Source organism: Lissotriton vulgaris, chromosome 3_2 (genome assembly GCF_964263255.1).
Source record: "Lissotriton vulgaris chromosome 3_2, aLisVul1.2, whole genome shotgun sequence".
Classification (NCBI taxonomy): Eukaryota; Metazoa; Chordata; class Amphibia; order Caudata; family Salamandridae; genus Lissotriton; species Lissotriton vulgaris.
The window spans coordinates 75,018,400-75,042,079 of NC_141690.1; positions in this window are offsets into that span (position 1 = coordinate 75,018,400).

The following is a 23,680-nucleotide window of genomic DNA, read 5'->3' on the forward strand; positions in this document are numbered from 1 at the left end:
ACCGGTTTCTGGCTATCAGCCTTCATCAGCCTGGATAGCTTGACTCCAGTGGTGTGGAGAGCCTGGGACTCACGTCTGAGTATACCCAGCACACTCGAGGTGAAAATTGCAAAAAGCACAGTTGATGGACAGAATGTAGAACAATGTCATACATTCACCCCAGTACAAGGATCTGGGCCTAAATCCATCGTTTTTTTGCACTCCACACCACCCTGGGTTAGACACTGGCTGTATGCAAATCAGCTCTGACCCTGTGCCTCATGGGAACAGTCCAGTCCGAACTACAAAGCCATGTCTTTCCCAGACCAGAATCAAGCATCCAAGGACCGGTTTCTGGCTATCAGCCTTCATCAGCCTGGACAGCTTGACTCCAGTGGTGTGGAGAGCCTGGGACTCACGTCTGAGTATACCCAGCACACTCGGGGTGAAAATTGCAAAAAGCACAGTTGATGGACAGAATGTAGAACAATGTCATACATTCACCCCAGTACAAGGATCTGTGCTTAAATCCATCGTTTTATTGCACTCCACACCACCCTGGGTTAGACACTGGCTATATGCAAATCAGCTCTGACCCTGTGCCTCATGGGAACAGTCCAGTCCGAACTACCAAGCCATGTCTTTCCCAGACCGGAATCAAGCATCCAAGGACCGGTTTCTGGCTATCAGCCTTCATCAGCCAGGATAGCTTGACTCCAGTGGTGTGGAGAGCCTGGGACTCACGTCTGAGTATACCCAGCACACTCGGGGTGAAAATTTCAAAAAGCACAGTTGATGGCCAGAATGTAGAACAATGTCATACATTCACCCCAGTACAAGGATCTGGGCCTAAATCCATCGTTTTTTTGCACTCCACACCACCCTGGGTTAGACACTGGCTATATGCAAATCAGCTCTGACCCTGTGCCTCATGGTAACAGTCCAGTCCGAACTACCAAGCCATGTCTTTCCCAGACCGGAATCAAGCATCCAAGGACCGGTTTCTGGCTATCAGCCTTCATCAGCCTACATAGCTTGACTCCAGTGGTGTGGAGAGCCTGGGACTCACGTCTGAGTATACCCAGCACACTTGGGGTGAAAATTGCAAAAAGTACAGTTGATGGACAGAATGTAGAACAATGTCATACATTCACACCAGTAAAAGGATCTGGGCCTATATCCATCGTTTTTTTGCACTCCACACCACACTGGGTTAGACACTGGCTATATGCAAATCAGCTCTGACCCGGTGCCTCATGGCAACAGTCCAGTCCGAACTACCAAGCCATGTCTTTCCCAGACCGGAATCAAGCATCCAAGGACCGGTTTCTGGCTATCAGCCTTCATCAGCCTGGATAGCTTGACTCCAGTGGTGTGAAGAGCCTGGGACTCACGTCTGAGAATACCCAGCACACTCGGGGTGAAAATTGCAAAAAGCACAGTTGATGGACAGAATGTAGAACAATGTCATACATTCACCCCAGTACAAGGATCTGGGCCTAAATCCGTAGTTTTTTTGCACTTCACACCACCCTGGGTTAGACACTGGCTATATGCAAATCAGCTCTGAACCTGTGCCTCATGGGAACAGTCCAGTCTGAACTACCAAGCCATGTCTTTCCCGGACCGGAATCAAGCATCCAAGGACCGGTTTCTGACTATCAGCCTTCATCAGTCTGGATAGCTTGACTCCAGTGGTGTGGAGAGCCTGGGACTCACGTCTGAGTATACCCAGCACACTCGGGGTGAAAATTGCAAAAAGCACAGTTGATGGACAGAATGTAGAACCATGTCATACATTCACCCCAGTACAAGGATCTGGGCCTAAATCCATTGTTTTTTTGCACTCCACACCACCCTGGGTTAGACACTGGCTATATGCAAGTCAGCTCTGACCCTGTGCATCATGGGAACAGTCCAGTCCAAACTACCAAGCCATGTCTTTCCCAGACCGGAATCAAGCATCCAAGGACCGGTTTCTGGCTACCAGCCTTCATCAGCCTGGATAGCTTGACTCCAATGGTGTGGAGAGCCTGGGACTCACGCCTGAGTATACCCAGCACACTCGGGGTGAAAATTGCAAAAAGCACAGTTGATGGCCAGAATGTAGAACAATGTCATACATTCACCCCAGTACAAGGATCTGGGCCTAAATCCATCGTTTTTTTGCACTCCACACCACCCTGGGTTAGACACTGGCTATATGCAAATCAGCTCTGACCCTGTGCCTCATGGGAACAGTCCAGTCCAAACTATCAAGCCATGTCTTTCCCAGACCGGAATCAAGCATCTAAGGACCGGTTTCTGGCTATCAGCCTTCATCAGCCTGGATAGCTTGACTCCAGTGGTGTGGAGAGCCTGGGACTCACGTCTGAGTATACCCAGCACACTCGAGGTGAAAATTGCAAAAAGCACAGTTGATGGACAGAATGTAGAACAATGTCATACATTCACCCCAGTACAAGGATCTGGGCCTAAATCCATCGTTTTTTTGCACTCCACACCACCCTGGGTTAGACACTGGCTGTATGCAAATCAGCTCTGACCCTGTGCCTCATGGGAACAGTCCAGTCCGAACTACAAAGCCATGTCTTTCCCAGACCGGAATCAAGCATCCAAGGACCGGTTTCTGGCTATCAGCCTTCATCAGCCTGGACAGCTTGACTCCAGTGGTGTGGAGAGCCTGGGACTCACGTCTGAGTATACCCAACACACTCGGGGTGAAAATTGCAAAAAGCACAGTTGATGGACAGAATGTAGAACAATGTCATACATTCACCCCAGTACAAGGATCTGTGCTTAAATCCATCGTTTTATTGCACTCCACACCACCCTGGGTTAGACACTGGCTATATGCAAATCAGCTCTGACCCTGTGCCTCATGGGAACAGTCCAGTCCGAACTACCAAGCCATGTCTTTTCCAGACCGGAATCAAGCATCCAAGGACCGGTTTCTGGCTATCAGCCTTCATCAGCCAGGATAGCTTGACTCCAGTGGTGTGGAGAGCCTGGGACTCACGTCTGAGTATACCCAGCACACTCGGGGTGAAAATTTCAAAAAGCACAGTTGATGGCCAGAATGTAGAACAATGTCATACATTCACCCCAGTACAAGGATCTGGGCCTAAATCCATCGTTTTTTTGCACTCCACACCACCCTGGGTTAGACACTGGCTATATGCAAATCAGCTCTGACCCTGTGCCTCATGGGAACAGTCCAGTCCGAACTACCAAGCCATGTCTTTCCCAGACCGGAATCAAGCATCCAAGGACCGGTTTCTGGCTATCAGCCTTCATCAGCCTGGATAGCTTGACTCCAGTGGTGTGGAGAGCCTGGGACTCACGTCTGAGTATACCCAGCACACTCGGGGTGAAAATTGCAAAAAGCACAGTTGATGGACAGAATGTAGAACAATGTCATACATTCACGCCAGTACAAGGATCTGGGCCTAAATCCATCGTTTTTTTGCACTCCACACCACCCTGGGTTAGACACTGGCTATATGCAAATCAGCTCTGACCCTGTGCCTCATGGGAACAGTCCAGTCCGAACTACCAAGCCATGTCTTTCCCAGACCGGAATCAAGCATCTAAGGACCGGTTTCTGGCTATCAGCCTTCATCAGCCTGGATAGCTTGACTCCAGTGGTGTGGAGAGCCTGGGACTCACGTCTGAGTATACCCAGCACACTCGGGGTGAAAATTGCAAATAGCGCAGTTGATAATATTTAGTGTCACGGAAACCCGAGACAGACACTGAATTAGAGTAAGCACGCATACTGACACACTTTGCTTTCACGTTGCAATATAGAATTGAGTATGTGTTGCATGTCTTTGTAGTCCAACAACACAGCGATTATGTATTGTTGTCTTAATGATAGCTAGCACATAAAGGATTCTAGTACAGATATATTTCTCAATATATACTTTGGGAAGGCAGCATTACTGAGTGTTTACCGGACTGTTGCTGACAAACGTACCCATAAAAAATTGAAAATCATCTGTAGTCTACTTAAATGATTTCAGACTGATAACTTAGTGATGACATAGTGCTAGATCCAACTGGGTTTCTGACCATGGCTGTGAGGTATTTAATAGGTTGCTATTTGATTTGTGATTGTTATATTGATGATCCAGGAAATATCGATTTTTGTTCACACAAATTCTGTGGTTGGACTGTTTTTTACAGAGCGGGGCCTCATAAATCCGAGCTGGTGCCGAGTGAGGTGAGGCTTATCCCTTGCGGAGTGATGGTAAGCCCCCTCTAGCTTATTAATAAAGCTATGAAGTGATTAAATCTAATACACATTGTAGAGGAAATGCAAATGAAGGTGAATGTATATAAAGAGAAATCTTATTCATAGTTTTTTTTCCTAGATGCAGCTCTATCATCATGCTCACCGAGGATTTGAATAGTAGTAGCATAACAGGGAAACTGTATGTATGACTTCTCCGTATTACTATATATTAGTTTTTGTATCCATGCAGTGACAATAATATGTATTGGTCCACTCCTGAAGAAATTCAGGGGTCAAGACTCTGGAATGGCAGAAACATGTCGACCAGGTTATATGAACAGTGATTAATTTCTAACTTTTCTGTATTTTCACTTTCACGCTGCTTTTATTAGGAGAATTGCGAGAGATTGCTATCACTATCAGGAGCTAGTATATCATCTCAGTAGTTTATCCTTTTTAAGAATACACTTATTTGCACATCTTTACCTGCACTACATATTATTGAGACCACATAAAATCTCCAATTTTTTTCATTTACACAATCTAATTTGTTTTTCCTTCTGAAAGAATCGTAAGAAGGATACAGCCCTCTTTTACTGTCATCTCTGATTGAAAAGAGAGACAGGAGAGCACTGTTTGGATCCCAGATGATGACACTGGGCACATGATTGTGTATTGATGGGATACCAATTATCCTGAGGCGATTTGTATTTGTTGTCTCTCTGTAGCCTTCACTGCAATTTCTGACTACACAATTTATATAAAAGTGAGTCGTGATAGACTCTTTGTTGGTAGATATACATGTGAATGTCTACTATTGCCATTTAGTCCTTAGGATTCTATTTCTTTATGAATGTTATGGTAAGGGGGATTGAATCCTTTGAGGACTTGTAACTTCCCTCAGACCCTTGTTTATTAGTTCTGCAACAATACTATATGTCAGTTTTCAATCTACACAAAAAAATTGAAACCACCACTGGCGTTTGTTGATTGTTGTAATAAAATATTTCTAGGCATCCTTTTTTATATGGAATGCGTACCTCTGTCTTTGGAGCTATAAATTACGGTATTGGAACAGAAATCCAGGTGGGCCAACACAATGTTGGCAGTGGGTAACTTGTCCAGATATCGGGCATGGGCAGGGCTGGACTGGCCATTGCGGGCACCGGGCAATTCCCCGGTGGGCCGCAAGGGTGGGGGACGGTTTTCAGCCCCTGGGGGCCGTTTTTGTTACAGGGTCCTTTTTGCAGCATAGCTGCAAAATCGGCCCTGTAACAAAATCGGCCGAAAACCGGCACTGGCAAAGAGCTCAGTCGCACCCCCAGGGGGGAGCCGGCCGAGCACTTTGCCAGGACCGGTTTTGGTTCCCAGTCCGGTCCTGGGCATGGGTAGAGTGTGATCACTGCATGTACTGTGTGTGTTGTGTCTTGATTGGCTATGTGATCCTAACTTCATGTGACATCTGACTTTATGGTGTTTTGGGAACATGCACACCCCTCTGACCATGTGTGCTTTATTGGGGCCGATCTCCCTGGACCATTGTTGTGTCGCTGCGCATATCTGTGGGATCAATCTGGGATTTCTTGTTTGCACTTTTCCATGCTGGCTACGTGCTAACCCACCTGTGATCTGTCAATCAGTAACCTTGGACCTTGGTCTCAGGGCCTGCCTTGTAGAAAATTGGCAGTGGGCGATGTAAACATGAGCTGAAGCCATTTTGTTCACAGCAGCCATTTTAGTTAGCCATCTGCTTGCCACGTGCTTTTACATCTTCACTGTTGTCTTCCCTTGTATTCCGTTAGAGTCAGCACTGAGTTAGAGCTTTGCGCATGCTCGAAATAATGTGTAGTCGCTAGTATGCACCTGTTATAATTGTAACTGTCAGACTATTTTAGCTAAAGTTAGCAGTGTGGTAGCTCCTCCTACCTTGTTAACCAAGCAATTCTATCTTGACCATATATGTACATGTAACTATTCTTGTGAACACTTGTACCGCCTCCTTTTGAGCTTCCATGCTTACTCTGTACATATTTTGGTATAAAGGCGCCACAGTTTTTGTATTCCGTGTGCTGCCTCTTACATTGCCTGAGGGTTGTGTATAGACGTAGTTCCACCTCATGAGGTTTAATAAATACTTTGATTACTATTGCAGATTCCGAGCCAATTTCTTCCTTGATAGTCTGAAGGACTATTGCCATAAGAAGGGCGAACCCCTGCACCAGTGGGCTTACTAAGGCCTATTCCACAGCCTAACCACGTATCTCTGAGTTGGGGTTGATATGGAGTTCACAACGGGCAAATCTGTCAATAAAGATCTTGTTTTTATGCATGAATTTACCGTTATTCATATTGACAGCAACATTCTCACTATTAACATGACCAAATCTGTTAGCCCAGGTTTTGGTAATTATTGGGTGTGATAATTATTACCTATGAGCTTATCCCTTCAGATGTGGTATATCATGTGGATACGTGGCTTTTTGTGCACCAAACTGGGCATTTCCTGGTATTTGCTCGACATTTTCCCTAGTATTTATTGGCATGTCAAATTATCAATATTACTGTCTCATATATCAGTAGGTTTGTCCTGCTAATTTGTTTCCGGGAATATTTGCTGGGTGAGATCCTGTCTGGTAGAACTCGCAGAATGGATGAATAGGAGTTGCCTCAGACCTAATAGAAATAAATCAGAGGCACTCATTGTTGTAAAACAACCCTATGCATGGTCATCAGCCTGGTGGCCAGAGGAACTATGTCCCACTCCAGCCCCCAAGCACAAAGTGAAAAACTTGAGTATCTTGTTTGATTTCAATCTCTCTTTTGATAGCCAAATATCCTGCTTGCCCGGGAAGTGTTTTGTCATTGTCAAGACTCTGGCAACGATCATTGGACTTCTCCCTTTATCTGCCAGGAAAACAGTAGTCCAGGCTCTCTTTATATCCAAACTATTGTAACATACTTTACATCGGAGATACACATGGCAGATTACTGAAGCTGCAGAGAGTGCATAAAGCAGCCGCACACCTACTGCTTAATCTTCCGAGGAGTGCACCCTGGAAAATCTACACTGGCTGCCATTGGGCAAAAGAGTCTCTTCAGAGCCATGCGCCTCTGACACAGAATTTTCTAAAGGCAACGGCTCCCAGTATTTTCTCCTGTTGGTTAAACCCTACCAACCCAGCAGAAGGCTTAGTTCAACGGACTCCGCACTAGAGGCAGTTTCCATTATCAAACAATCCCACTTTAGAGGTTGCTCCTTCGTCTTTGGGGCATCCAAGCCAAGGATCACTTAAGACAAAAAACCCTTATGCTAACTTTCAGGACGAAACTTGGTTGTTGAGGTTAACTTAATTTGGGTCTGCTTGATTTCCTGGCTTTCCAGCTCAGTAGTCCTTTCTCTGCAGTTTTTCTCTCTTCCTTTTTCTGACTGATGTTTTTCTGGATAGGGCACTCCGAGCGCGGTGATGCTCCGTTGGGAATAACCATTTCACTTCAAAATACTTTTAACATAACATAGCATCACTTACACACATGATTCTCTCCCTCAGTTTAATTCAGTTGCTTATGTTTTTACTCCTAACAGTTGCTTCTTTTTTTTACTTCTATAACTCTTACAACCATAGCTACGTCACAGGGTTCTATCTATCTGCTCCTTCACATGAAAGCAACAACATAGCTCCATCCCTTGAGCTCTCCTCAATGCTCACTCTCTTGTCAAGCACTCCCTCAAAATGCAGGATCTGCTCTTGAGCGCTCTGATTTACATTTAATTCATTTTTGGAAAAGGTGATGGACAGAGTTTCTGAATGATGCAGAATACTCCTACCCAGTCAAGAGATCAGGGCTTGATCCATCACCGTTTTTTAGCTCACTGCACCATCCCAGCTTCAGAACCTGGCTATATGCAAATTAGTCTGTTCCTGTCCCAGTGCATGATGGGAACCTTTTCCAAAATTGATTTTATCCACACTATGTGTGGGAGGGTATACTCAGACGTGAGTCCCTAGCTCATTGCACCATCAGGATTCAAGCAAGCCGGGCCGACGTGGCTGAAATGCCAGAAACCGGTCCCCGGTAGCTTGTCTCCTTCCCAGTATAAGAATTGGCTTGGTAGTTTGGTTTGCCCTGTTCCCATCATGCACTGGGACAGGAACAGACTAATTTGCATATAGCCAGGTTCTGAAGCTGGGATGGTGCAGTGAGCTAAAAAACGGTGATGGATCAAGCCCTGATCTCTTGACTGGGTAGGAGTATTCTGCATCATTCAGAAACTCTGTCCATCACCTTTTCCAAAATGTACATTTAATTCATTACAGAAGGTTGGTCCATGGTGGGTTCCTCAACAGAATTAGCTTTCATCTGGCTTTAAAGCCCTTAATCTTCACCTCACTCTCCATCTCCCTGGAGAGGAAGGGAAGAGGTCTTGCTATTATCTTCAAAGTCATGTTTTAGATCATGTAATCATGCCCCTTGCTCTAAATGGGTTCCCTCAAGCAAAGCTTCCTGGTGTTTCTGTAGCCATCTCCCCCAGTCTCTACCAGTATAGGCGTTCTCTGCTAACTTCTTCCCCAGCCCTTGTAGTAACTGTTTTCGCTTACAGGCTAACCTTCTTTTACCATTTACCATGAATCACTCCCACAACATTATTTGGTGGGATTTCAATACTTGGGCTGAATCGCTTTCCAATTCTGATTCCAATCTTCTTATGGAACATTTTCAGGCCTTAACCTTTTTTTCAAACAGTCACTGCTCCCCCTCATTAAGCTGGTCATCTTCTTGATTTAATCTTCTCCCCTCCTGATCTTGGTGCCAGTGACCCTTCTGTTCCCTTAACATGGCCTGAATACTTTATCATCCCTTTTCTCTGGAGTCTCCCTAAATCTGGTAAAAGTGCATTCAGTGCACCTAGATTTTACCCCACTAAATGCTTCTGGACCAAACTCTCAGCGTATAATTTCTCCTGTTTCCTCTTTATGCTATTTTCTCAACTCCTTGCTAGATAATGACCTTGATGGTTTTACTAACTTGATCATTAAAGTGCTAGACCAGGCTGTCCTGATGTCAACATCACAAAGCCATTATTCCAGGTAACTATTATGCTGCACACATTCTAAATTCATGCAACTCCTCCAAAGGGTTATTCGAAATTGTCATCACAATAGACTTTACTGAATGCTGTAACATCTCCTGTGAGCATTCACAATCTCTCCTTGATAAACTCTAGAACTGATTCAAAGGCACAATTGAGTCAGTTTGCAATTCTTTCCCTTCTTTTACTCAACTTATTGTTTGGCTGACCTGCCATCTCCTGATGCCATCCCCTTTCCTTTTTTTAGTGAGTTCACGCTTTTATCTCTTGAATCTACTTAAGAAGTCATATCCTCCAAACTTCCCAGTTCATGACTCGATCTTTGTACACCCTGCTGCCTATGGCTGGGCTCGTTCGTGATTGCTCCCGGACATCATTTTACCTGTAACAAATCTGTGGCCTTGTCTTATTTCTCCTCCTCTTGGAAACAAGCCATTGTCTTCTGATCTCTTGGTTTTGAACAACTTTTGGCCAATTTACTTCAAGCCCTTTCTGTTAAAAATCATAGAAAACCCACCAACAACAGCTTTGCTGCTACTAGGAGTCTAAACCCATCGTTGAAATAACTCTGTTTGTGTTCCACCTGTCGAGAAGCATTAACTCCACTTTGACATCTTTGAATGATTGTAGCCCAGGAGAGTTGCACTGTTCTGTTCCTCCTTGATCTTTCAGAGACATACCATACAGTTTCACAAACTTGCCTCATTAATATCTCGTTGCGCTCTGGAAGGTGAGGTCAGCTTTCTCTTTCCCGTCCAGCGGAGTTTTTAAAACAAGCTCCACCATTATTAATCTTTATGCTATTCCCATTGCTCAACTGTACAATTTTTCCAATTTCTGCCTAAACGCACACAATTAAGATCTTGGTCACTCTGGATCTTCTGCAGCCAAGGATACATTCCAAAAGTGCATCATTGACATTTTGGCCTGGATGGGGAATAAATCCCTAAAACCTACCACAGTTAAATTTTAGATTTTAATGATGAATGGCTGGCCAGATTTTGCTCATCTCTCATCTACATCTGAATCTTCTATTCTGTGTATATCAAGCAGGACTTTCATCTTTTTACTCAGGTTACACGGTCTCCTCCGCTTGCTATTATCATATGAGGCTTCCGAAAAAGATCCTGTCTCTTCTCCCCTTTTGATTCATTTCACCTTGTAGTTAAAGTTGTAAGTTGAAACAACTACTTCATCTCCCTTTACCTTGGATCACCTTTCTTTCCCCTACATCATCTGGCACACTTTTACATTGCAGCAGTGCATCTAATAATTAGTTTCTCCTCTAGCTCATCCACTGCTTCTCATCTGAACTCCATTGGCTCCCTGACACACCTTCAAATCCTTGTGTTTGGTTCTCAGTTCCTACCACCATGTTGATTCCAGTGTATCTTCAATGTAAACTTACTCATTCTCTACCATCTCAGGATGTGTTCCTTCTCTGCTAACTTACTTTTTGTTCCACGATACTCTTGCACTTATGCAAGAAGACGAGCATTCTCTGTCTTCACAGCCAGATATTGGAAATCCCTTCTGCATCACCTCCGCACAATTAAGCCTCCTATGACCTACTGTAAAGTTCTTAAACCCTGGCGTTTTTCTGCCTTAGTTTGTAATAATTCTTCCTTTGCTGTTCTGTGCCCTGGTTTTGCTGTGTCTTTTACTTAGCAACAGGATACCTTCATAGATAATGATGTGCTGTACAAAAATCTCAAAACACATTAAAGATTTGTTATGAAATAGGAGACTGAGGAATCGTTTTTGTAGGAGCTATTTGATATTTACCAGTAGTCGCTCTGTGCAATGCTCAGAGCCTATTACTGTTAATTTGCATCTTTATACAATCGATGTGAACATTTATGAAAGGTTCTTAACAGAATAGCAATCAGGTGGTTGACAGCATGGCACTGGCACAATGATAATGCAATGCAAACCATGAACAATAGCAATCAAAAATCACTAGTAAATAAAATTGTATGGAAAGCAGTGAATATTGAATAGATATGTGAGGTGACATTCATAGCCTAGGACTGCCTGTGTCATTTGATCAGAGACAGAGAAGTACACATCAAAGAGAAACCTGAGAACTCTGAGAGGACCTAAAAAGTAGTGGTCTACTATTTCCACTTTCCTTCTCCCACACAGACCGACTGATTGCAAGGAGTTAATCAGATGGCATCCAGGTGCTCAAAGAAAAGAGGAAATTCTAGTGATGAAGAGTGAGAAAATACTGCCTTAGGTGAAAATAACGTTTCCTCTTTCCTATTATTACAAACCTGGATGACATCTGCCTATCATATCTGCTATGGCTGAAACCAAAGGAATGGAGATTATAGATGTATGCTAATTGGAGACTTTGGGGAGCTGATCTGTACAACCGATCCTTCCAGAAGCCAGTATCACTGCACAGGAAAGTGAAAGCTGTTTAGAGGCTGTGAGAGTAGAAAGAATGATAAGAAAAAGATTTCTTCAGTATTATTTTTGTGTTTAAAACCTACCTATCACACCTCATGGCTGCCTAGTCTTAAAAACAACATTTGTTTTTATTTAGCTCACTGGTTCTCCTTTCTCATCTCTACAAAGAAAGATGAAAGGCTGAGATGTGGCACTGATGCTCTAGTGCGTTGCAAGTTTCATATACATGTCTGTAGCAGGTCTGAGCCGAGAGAGCTGTTTGAAATTTTAAGCTCAGTCTTTTACAGGAAAACCAGCTTTGAACGCCTGGAGGCATTTTCTAGATGACCAATATCAGATATTCTCGTTGAAATCTTTTTTCAGATGTTATTACCTAAACCCAAAATATTTTTTCAGTGAGCCTTTTTGCTGTGTCACTTCCCTGACCTGTTGCTATTTTTCTCTGAGATGACATCCCCTCCTCCAGACCAGCCGTAATAATTCTGTTTAGCGTGTCGTGCAGGAGAGTGCTTCACATGCATATAGAATTTCCTCAATGACTTCCTGTCTATTCGGGTATTTTCAAGTCAGGTGGAATATACATGGAGAGGTACTCTGTTCATTGGCGCGGGAGCCCGTCCTTGCACGCCAGCACTTTTGTTTGAGGACTCCATTTCCCAGGGGGCATCGCGGCAGGAGCCACCTGCGCACTCGTCTCGCGCCTAGAGGCTCATAAAGCTGCTCTGTGCTCACACAGCTTGGGAGCCCTTACTTGATCGCCAGCACTTTTGTTTGGGGACTCCATTCCACAGGGTACATCGCAGCAGGAGCCACCTATGCACTAGTTTTTGCGCCAGTAGGGGCATAAAGCTTCTCCGGGCTCCCGCGGCACGGGATACGCGCAGGCTGGCACGTCTGCACCCGTCAGACCTGTAGGAAGCTGGGCTGGGCCCCCCATAAAAAGTGTAAGGCATAGTGGTATAAGAGCTCCGGGTCTGTTTCATAAGATGGGGAAACGAAAAACGACAATTACAACTAATGGAGGTGAGCCAACGAACACTTTAAACCCCTTTCTTCTAAGATCTACCGATGCACTGGATAAGGAGATTTAATCTGTCAAACGTAGGCTTTCTGTGGGAGAAAAGGGTATGCCTGTTGTTCGGACTGAGTTTTTAATTTAGGAGGACCATACCACATCAGCAATAGATCCCCTACTTACAAATTCAGAGCCTACCACTACTCGGTTCAAACGTCTGATTACCCATATACCCAATGCCTTACCCTCTCCCCATGCCCATCAGAACCCCCCCAAAGAAAAAAAAAGTTGGGTGGAGGTCAACAAAAGAAAAAACTTTTGCTCCCCAAGAATCGAATGCAGTTCACTCATCTTTTACAGACTCCTGGATTTTAAATATAGAACAGTAATTTACTGTTGTACTCCAACCATAGATAGATAGACTCTCCAGAATCAATGCAAAAAATAGAAACTTTCCGATCTGTAGGGGGAGACTAAAACCACTATAACGTCGGCTGTCGTACCAACTGTTCAGTTAACAAGGACCTAATGAGACTGGGTAGAAATACAAACTTGGGGGGGAACTCCATCAGACCCCCCCGAGCAATCAGCTACAACTTGTTGCTCGGAGTTCCAATCCCACGGTCTTGAAACCAACTAGTGACAATAATAGTGGTATCCGATCTCAAGAAACATCTAAGGATACTGCCCTGCCCCCCTTAAGACTCAACATAAGACCAGACCAAGCAATTGAACTGGCCATAGGGGCCCAAATGATAATCATACAAAGTATGCACTTCCCCTGGCAGCTTGCCCTTATGTCGTAATATGAACAAATGTTCCAAGATTACATAACACCCAAATGGAGAAAACAGATCAACTGATGTCTAAAGTAAGTCACTGGTTTAATCAATTTGTTGGGGGTAGATAGGTGATGTTGCCATACATCCTAATTGCCAGATGAGTGAGTTGGGTGGGGGGCTCAGAGAAATGTATTGAAGGTGATTCTGTGGTGGTAATTTAAAGTCTTCTCAAATGGTCGAGCACTTTCTACAACGAACCGCTACTGGCCCAACACCGCTCACACAAATATTTTTTATAAACCCAAAACATTGAGGTTGCGAGGTCGAGAATCCCCTGCATTGGATCCCACTCCATTTCCCCTTGTTTAATTCTCCCCAACACTCTCTGGGTCCATTACCTGCCCCCTTCCCACACATAATAGATTCAATGTACTAACTGACTCAGAGGGTTGTGATTGACATAAACCGAACAGGAACGTTTCTACACCTGGTCGAAATCCCCCTATATGGGTTCCTGAAATCCATATGTCTGCAACTGAAACATATGATCAGCCCAAACCAATCACATTCATGGCATGGAATACTGCTGTTCTGAGTAGTAAAAGTTAGGACCCAGATTAGATAAACATTGTAACCATGTATGACCTGATTTGTGTCCAGGAAACCTGGGAGATTGAGCCGACTAATTTGGACGATTATTATTCCTTTCATACTGCTGCCCTTCCATCAAGACCAGGTAGAGCTAGGGGAGGGATTTTAACTTTACTAAGAAATACTCTATGGGTGGAAGTCTTTTTATATTATAATGTTTCCCCCATTTATCACTTACTATTTGTAAAAGGTCCAGATGAAGACATTATTGTTTTAGTTAATTTTTATAACAGTAATTTTACAGGAGGCATGAAAAAGGTTGTAGATCAGCTGGATATAGATATTAACAATTGTCCTAGCACTTTAAAAGACACTCCAAAAATATTGTGGCTGGGTGAATTTAATGCACATGGCTGTCAGTTATCAACTTCAGCAGCATGTGGTTTTAACAACGAAGAAGGGATCCCTATATCATTATGATCATAACCAGTATGGGGAAGCTTTGAACAAACTTATAGTGATCAATAACCTAGGGATATGTTACCCGGTTGACATCTCCTCTAGTACATTGCAAAAAATGCTTGGCATACCGGCTTAGGGTACCACAATTGATTATATAATCATAGCGGAATCCCTTAAAAAAGATATCTCCATTTGTGAGATTCATTAGCTAAATTTTAGCGATCACGCTATGATCTCTATTAAACTGAACTAGGCAGGAACTCATTCGGAACAGAAAGGCACATCAAACCCACAATAACAAAAACGAATGGGATAACCATAAAATGTGCTTTAGTTGACAAATCATGCCTTGTTCCAAATATAATCCCAAAGAGCCAGAGTGACATTTTAACATGCCTAGAATCAGCATCCAATCCAACTCAAGTAACCGTGGCATTTGAGTCTATATTAATTGAGGTAAGGCACCATCTATACAATAAAAAACTGATTAGCAAAACATCAGGACTCAGATGGTTTGATCAATCATGTACCAACTCCCTAACAGCTTTGCATCAGGCCCTGGGTCAATCCATAGAGATACAACCCTAGTGAAGCAACATTGCTTCTAATATAATGTGGCAGGAAGAATAGATTAAAACCTTAAAGGAGTGGGAACAACTCCACCAAGCGGCGATCTAAAAAAACTCTAAGGACTTTTGTAATACGATTAACACCCCCTTTCTCAAACCACCATCAGCACCTACATTGGATTGCCACGTAGACGAGGAATCATGGGTCGTATATTTTTCACACATATTTGATCCAAATGGTAGGGGGTGACATCACAGAACGTACCCATGATCCCTTCCAGTGAACGCCCACTGATCTTTGATTATTACAAGACCCGATAAGCTCTTACTCCGTGCTCCTTTAATAAAGCAACTGGACCGGATTGTACCCCTGTTGATTTTTTCATTGATAAGTAAGATTTGTGGGGTCCTGTGCTGACAAATGTTTTTAATGCAGTCACAAAAGTGGACACACTTGTCTCATGGAAGAAATCAATTCTAATACCAATCTACAAGAAGGGAGATAAATCAGAAGCTAAAAATGATATAGGCCAATCTCATTGTTGGATAGCAAAGCTAAACTTATCGGTAGGGTTCCACTGAATCGTTTAGAGGAATGGGCAGCCAAATATAAGGTTTTAATCCCGGTCAATATAGTTTTAAAAAGGGAATGGGTACCCAAGATCAGTGCCAACTTAAGTTTATTAATCACTAAGTATTCCCAAGCAAAATCTGGTAGGTTATACTTGGCGTTTAAGGACTTGTCAGCAGCATTTGACTGCGTGGCACACAAACACCTATGGAACATAATGGAGGAAATGGGCATAGATGGGGCTATCATACTTTTTATTAGGCAGCTTTATTCATCAGACACGGCCTGCGTAAGATATGGGAAAGAAGGGGAGTGCACCAGGGCATTTCCAATTAATAGAGGAGTCCGTCAGAGTTGTTTACTCGCCCCATTTCTTTTTTCTATCTACACTAATTGGGTAGAGGCGCCCCTTTCAGACTCAACATCAGACGTTCCTGAAATTAACAACGTTCCCACCCCAATTCTCCTTTATGCTGACGATGCAGTGCTAATTGCCCTGCAAAAGTTACTAAACATCTATATAACCTACAGGCAAAAATTAGGGCTTAAAACTAATGAGGCAAAGTCTTTCATCTTACTAACAACAATATCTCTTATCTGACCTACATTGCTTTGATGTGACCTAATTAGGTTCTGACATGCCAACAACCCAACATAACAATACAGAAAACCAAATAATGACAGAGATAGTGTTGTTATTCATTATATTGCATCTCTGACAGTCATTATTTCATATATAGACATTTTTTTTGCCAAAATGTTTCTTTTATGCACCTTGCATAACCTAGGCTAAAGTATGTTTGAGGGCTAAGTGTTTTATAGCTATTAATGGCCATTCATGCATGGCTCCGTTTTGCAAATGCGGCTTCATTGTCAATTAGCGAAATGGTCCTGATTATACATTGTACTACTTTCTTAAAAAGGATATGCAAGGTTGGTATCGTCCAGAGCTGGGAGAGCCCTGTAGTTACAAGGCTACGTTTTAAATAGTTCCAGGCCTGCCACTGAGAGGTAAGCTGTATCTCCTTCCATAATAAATGGTTTAGGGTATTCTCAGGAGATTCTCTAAGTTTGTGCCAGCTCGTTAGGTAAGACCCTTGTCTTGCAAGCTGTTGCTTGGTAAGCCCAAATTTCATTTGATCTGAGCTGGCTGATGCATATGTAGGGATGTTAAAAAGGATCCTGTAAACTCTGATGATGGTACTATTGAGCGTCTTAGAGTCCCTTCCTCTCAAAGCAAAACTTCTATACCAAATGGTCTGTAATATTTTTGCTTGGGCGACTTGAAGTAAAAGCGAGAGGTGAGGATAGGTTTTAAATGTTTCAGTGAGATTACTAGGCCCAGGCCTCTCCTTCTGATTGTCTCACGCTATGTGGAAAATTGCCCACCGATGTCGATGAATATGCCTGAATATATATATAATTTGTGACATTCTGGATCCTTACGTTGCTTACCTACCAAGCATAAGAGCCTATTTAGCAGTTTTTTTATAGACATGGTTTTGTTTTATTAAAATTTACATCCAGAAAACTTTCTATGGTATGATTCTCTAGTGCGTTCAGGAGGCGTTGCAACCCTACTTTTGTGTGGCTGAACAGCACCACGTCATCTGCGTATAAAATGCTGGACAAGGCCTTACCCTGATCCTTGGGGCTTGTGGGTGTTTGAGTTTGGTAGATTTAGACATTGGATGAGATCTACTACATACAATTTGAATAAAGTTGGAGCAAGCACACAGCCCTGTTTAAGTCCTTAAGATGTGGGAATACGCCTTGATAGAAGTGTACAATTGCCCAACTTTATTTGCACCCAGGTATCAGTGTGTAATTGAGTTATCATTTCCAGGAGAGAATTAATTCAAGATGTTGTCAAAAGTGGCTTTGAAGTCTACAAAACAAAGGTACAAAGCCTGTTCTGAGGCCCTGACTTTGTCGATTAAAAGTTACATTGTTGGGATGTTGGTAGTTGTGCAGGTTGTTTTACAAAATCCTGTCTGTTTATATGGAATAATGCCCTGGGCCTCAACCCACTCTTGTAACTCCACTGGTAAAGTTTATCTTCTCTATCAAGCAGGACAATAAGTCGATAATGTTTTAGAACAGCTTTATTGTCTAATTTATGAATTTGCAAAATGACAGAGCCCTTCCATGAAGCTGGAAATGTGTTTGCCAAATTTGTCAAAAAAGTGGGTCTAACATGTCTGCCCAAAATATTGTATCCTGTTTCAAAAGGGCTGGCAGAATTCCATTGGGTCCTGGAGCTCCCTCTTTTTTCCCCTTGACTATTTGTTGTTTAATACTAATTATACAATTTTTTTTTTTTTTTTGCGAACGAGACAAAAACAGAAAGAAGAAAAACATTACATCATCATATTACATTCTTTCAAAATACATATATACATTCTAGCAATGAGGGGGAAAAATTAAAGCTGATATAAAAAGTGAACTGAATAAAAATGCCACAGATTTTTCAAAATCAATCCAGATTCATACCATGCCAAGTAGCATTACATTTTTGCATTGACTTAGACCCTCAGACCTTAGCCACAGCCTTTTCTCTTTTCAAAAACCTCTATTAGTCTACATCGCCATTCTGCTGCATTACATGGTCTTGAAGAAATCCATTCACAAGCTATAGCCAATCTAGCGGTGACTATAACTATGGCCATTAATGCACACCTTGCTCGATCAGAATCAATCTTATAACCCAACAATATCTCCTTACTAGAAAGAGGCATATGCAATCTAAGACAATTTTTCAAGTCAAACATGATCTCGGGCCAAAAAGCCACTAGCTGAGGGCATGTGGCAAATATATGAACAATATTAGCCGCGTGCTCTCCACATTTAGGGCAGTTTGTCTGGATGCTAGAATGTTGAATCGTTGTTTGTCCCCACCTTCCTATCATGTCGGGCGTGTAATACAACATTGCACTCCATTTTGTAGATAACTGTATAAAAGGGTCTGATCTATCATGGCTAAAAAGCAAATACGCAGTGCGTATTGGATTCGTCTGGGGAGATTCATGTAAGTATTCCAATAATTGCTGAGTCTCTACCGATTTAAGACCTTGTGATCTAACAAAATAGTCCCTAAATTGGAAATATTTGTAATAGTGTTGCAGTGGTAGCAAAAAAGTATCCTGTAGATCTTGATAAGTACGAAATCCGCAATCATCATAGAGATCTTCCAGTTTCTGCACTCCAAGATTAGCCCATTATTTGGCAACACTATCCTGGAAGATGTCTGGAAGAAGTGGATTAACCCACAGTGGAAACTTAGTAAAATAAATCGGCAGAGAATATGCAGTAGCAATTTCAGCCAAATAGTAACTAGGGCCCACATGCATCAAGCATTTTTGGAGTCGCAAACGGTGCGATTCCTTAAAATCAGTCGTTTGCGATTCTAAAAATGCTTTTTGGATGCATCAAGCAATTTTAGAAATCGCAACATTTTTGCGATTTCTAAAATTGCGATTGCTTTTAAGAAATCGCAAATTTGCGATTTCTTAAAAGCAATGCATGAATACTTTTTAAATTGCGAATTCGCAATTAGAGGGATAAATTTACCGAGTAGTTGAACTACTCGGTAAATTTGCAAAAAGTGAAAATAACGCTGAAAATGCATTTTTTAAACATTCATGTTACGGACACACATGTCCTTAGGACATGTGTGTGTAACATGATGCGAAAACAACATTTTCATTTCATTTCATGGGTGCAGGGGGGTTTATTTGAACCCCCCTAACCACCCTTGAAATGCAATCAGGATTTACGATTTTCAAATTGCGAATTCGCAATTCCCATTCATTCCTATGGGCCTTTTGGAAATCGCATTTTTTATACAATTCGGTAAAAATAGCGATTGCTACCGAATTGCATAAAAAATGAAAAAAATAATCATGCACAGGCTTTTGCGATTTCTAAATTGCGAATCGCAATTTAGAAATCGCAAAAGCCGATATTGATGCATGTGGGCCTAGGCCCCTAAGTGTCTTGAAATGTAATCTCTTGAAGTAATTTGGATCATCTATCTGATAAAGAAACCTGCAGCTATCTAGGTTTAACAGAAAGTTTGTGATTAAAATCTTGATCCCTATTAGAGAAAAGGCTACGAAGTCTACTCGTAAAGGAGGCCCAAAAATAAAGTATAAAATTGGAAGCGGAAAGCCACCTTGGATATTTTTTAAAATTGCTTGCCCGTCGAGCATGCCTTTAGCCCCAAATGAAACTGCTGACTGCCCCATCGAGTTTCTAAAAATAAATTGGAGACTGTCAAGGGAATAGATTGATATAAATAAAGAAACTTAGGAAGAATTGTCATCTTTACAATATTGCATCTTACGATTATGCTAATAGGTAATTTATGGCAATTCTTACATTTTTTGATAACATCAGCCAGTATTACTTCATAGTTTAAAGTAATCATATGTTCAATCTGAGTTCAAGACAAGTTCCCATTATAAAGCTATCCAGTTTGAAATTCAATAAAACCTGGGTATTATTAGTATTCAATATGTATCCTGAGAAGTACCACATTTCTCAGCCTCTTCAATAATTAACTTAAGATCGAGCTGGGTCGGTAGAGAAGATTGCGATGTCATCTGCATACGCATTTACTTTTAATTTGTTAGATGATACTCTAGATTTGGACATTCCAAAACTTTGGGCTGAAGAGTTAATGGGTGAAAATATGAAAGAGGTTTGGCTGGACTCCTTTGCAATTCTACGAGCAGTTGTCCTCAAGGGTAATCATCTTTTTACCACACACAGGGCTTTTTGGTCTCCACCTAAGATGGCTAAATTTACCGGAACCCTGAATGTCTATCCAAGATGTAAGCACCCCCTCAGCTGCCGACATTCATATGTTCATATACGCCCCAGGAGGTCCGATGATTAAGCCAATATGCTGTTAGTCCTGTTCCTCCCTGGTCTTTTGCTACGGGCACACCTGGTGAAGTGATGGAAGTGGAAACAGCTTGTTTTTCTTGGTGCTCGGTTCTTTGCTGTTACGGCAATTGTGATAAGAGCATTTCTAGCAAGAGATTGGCAGAAGTAGGACAACAAAAATAATTACTAGCTGAAATTAAGGTGCAGACACTGGTATGGAATTACATTTGATTGGAATCTGATGCAAAGTTAAACATAGTGAGAACGTGTACATATGCACAAGTTATGATGGCCTAGACTTTTGTAAAGTGAATTAAAAGGGAGAACATTTGTTTATAGCCATATATGTGTGTGTATTGTCAAACTGCAAAACTAGCTAGCAATGGAGCACTGAACAGAAGGGAAAAATTCTCGGAACATATATTTAGACTTGTAACTGAGAAGCAGATAGGAGACCTACTGCCTAAGGTAACAATGTCCTGTGAAGAGATGCGTCTTAAGAATTGCGGGATGGCGGAAATGTTTTGATGTTGATGGTGAAGATGTTCTGTGTATGGACTGAGAAGGGTGACAGCTGGTCTTTTCTTTGCTGCTTAACTTTTTTTCCAGTCTGGCCATGACTAGATTTCTTTTGTGGTGTTGACTGCCCGGGACAACCATATTCTCTGATTGGCAAGTTGTTTGTTTGTTTCTAAAGCAGGTCTTGAAGATTAAGTAGGTCTGGAAGTTCCCTCTGTGCTGTGGTGATGTGGTTGCATTTCTTCATGAGATGAGTGAGATAAGCCATAGGGTGAAAATTGGCTGTCAAGGGTGCATAGGTAGAATTATCCAGGACACTGAGCACTTGGGGGGCTTATCTACAAGCTCCTTGCGCTGTCAGTGCGTCACTGAGTCGTTGTAATTTATTGATTGATTATTTAAAATCTTTACAAAAAGTAAATACACAATTATGGACCTCATAAAACTTTTTAAATAAAACAAGTTTGTACGTTTAAAAGATTGGCGGAGAATACAGTCATGTTTTTTATTATATCATTCAGATTTTTTCCATTTAATTATTAAAAATGTTGTGTAGGCAGAATTAATGGATACATCATCTGGGCAAAGACACTGAAGCAATGCGTGTCTACAAGTCCTTATCGCTCTTTCATTAAAAATCCTTTTTAATAAAGTTAGTCTTTCATTTTTTAGTTCTGGACAGAGGCACAGAAGTTGTATAATGTTTTCCTCTCCGTCTTTGCACAGTGCGTCACTGTTAATAAGGGAAAAAGTGACGCACTAGCGGCGAAAGGGGCTTGTAAATAAGCCCCATGGTTCGCTTAGTGTAGATGAGCGAGGACCAGTTCATGCACTGTTGTTCTTGAGTCGGTTTGGGGCAGAAAGGGTGTTATTTTTTTCAGGAGGGAAAGATAGCACCATGTGTCTTGATTTTCTTAAGGATAAGGTAATTGAAGGAGAGGTCTGTGTCAAATGTAAATTAACCTGATAATGGAGCACACCTACTAGAATGCGTTCAGTGCTTTACCAATGTAGGTGACCAATTTTTATTCTGAAAAGCCTCCTTCAATGGGTTTTCTGCAGGAGGTGAAGTAAAATATAATAGCAATTTTAGTATGTTTCATGTCATACATGGTGTTTTTGTCTTCACTTCGGAATCTTTCTTTTGTATCATCTGCTTTTCAACGAATGCAGTTGCTGAGATAAATTTGAACATATTTGTCAACAATTCAATAACTGGCAATATACCAATAATTTGCTTCCCACGTGTCACAGATACATTTTTCAATAAAAAGGTGTAGAACACGAAATGCTTCAAACTGTTTTATAATATTGCATTATGACACAGAAGGGCATATTCACAAGAACGTGCGATAACCACTGCAAAAGATACTTAACACAACTTCCAACATCGCAGTCTATCACAAGAAAATTACGCCGTGTTAACCAAGCATTCTCAACATGGCGGTACCATGCGATAGGCTCCAGATAACGCGTCAACTGACCGCGAAAAAAACAACTTCACGCTGCAAAACTGCAAAAGACAAATGCTAAAAAAGCCGCGATGAGGCTAATCGCAGTACTAAAATCAGCGAAAACCAGCAACAGGCCTGAAATTTACACCCATGATGCGGGAAAAATCACCATAAAAGTAGAAAAGATACTGACAACCAAATGCCAAACAACACCGAAGCACAATGGATGTTGCCAGATCAAATACGGCAAAGAACCAGAACCCCACAAGCCCCCCAAAGGATCGGCCTGGGACCGCGGGGTCGGGGAAGGCCAAGGAGAAGTAGAGTAGGAAGAAGCGCTTCAGTCCGCAGGAAAACAAGATCCTGATAATGGAGGTAGTCGAACACCATCAACAACTGTTCATCACCTCCACTGTGTCATTGGCAATAAAACATGGACTATGGCAGTTCATTGTGGACTAATGTGAATGCATTGGGAGTGCTGAAGATGACATTGGAAGAGGTCAAGAGGCGCTGGAAAGACGTCAAGCACAACACCAAGCTGAAACTCACCAAAAACCGGAAGGCAGCAATGCAGACTGGAAGTGGGCATCCTGCGTCAAAGGAGGAGCTGGACAATATGGACGAAATGGTGTCCACAGTCATCAGTGGGGAGACGATGACTGGAGTCGGGGTATCGGACACCGCTCAACTTGACCAGACACAACAGCAAGAGGGTGGGTAATGACCAGAGACTGGGGGGATGGGAGGAGATGGGCACAATGGCACACATGCACATTTAAGCTGAGCACATCTGCAGAAAAACAATGCCCCAGACCCCTAATACCACCAAGAGACCAATGTACACAAGTATGCAACATCTCAGCACTGTATAAGCACAGAAGTCAATGGCACACTGCAAAAAAGGGGCAGCAAAACAGAGCAGCAGTGGCCACACCCCTAAAATGCGATAAATGCGATAAATGCAAAAACCACAGTTGATGGACAGAATGCTGAACAATGTCATAAATTCACCCCAGTAAAGAGATCTGGGCCTAAATCCACCTTTTTTTTTCACTCCACACCACCCCAGTTCAGACATGGTCATATGCAAATCAGCCTTTACCC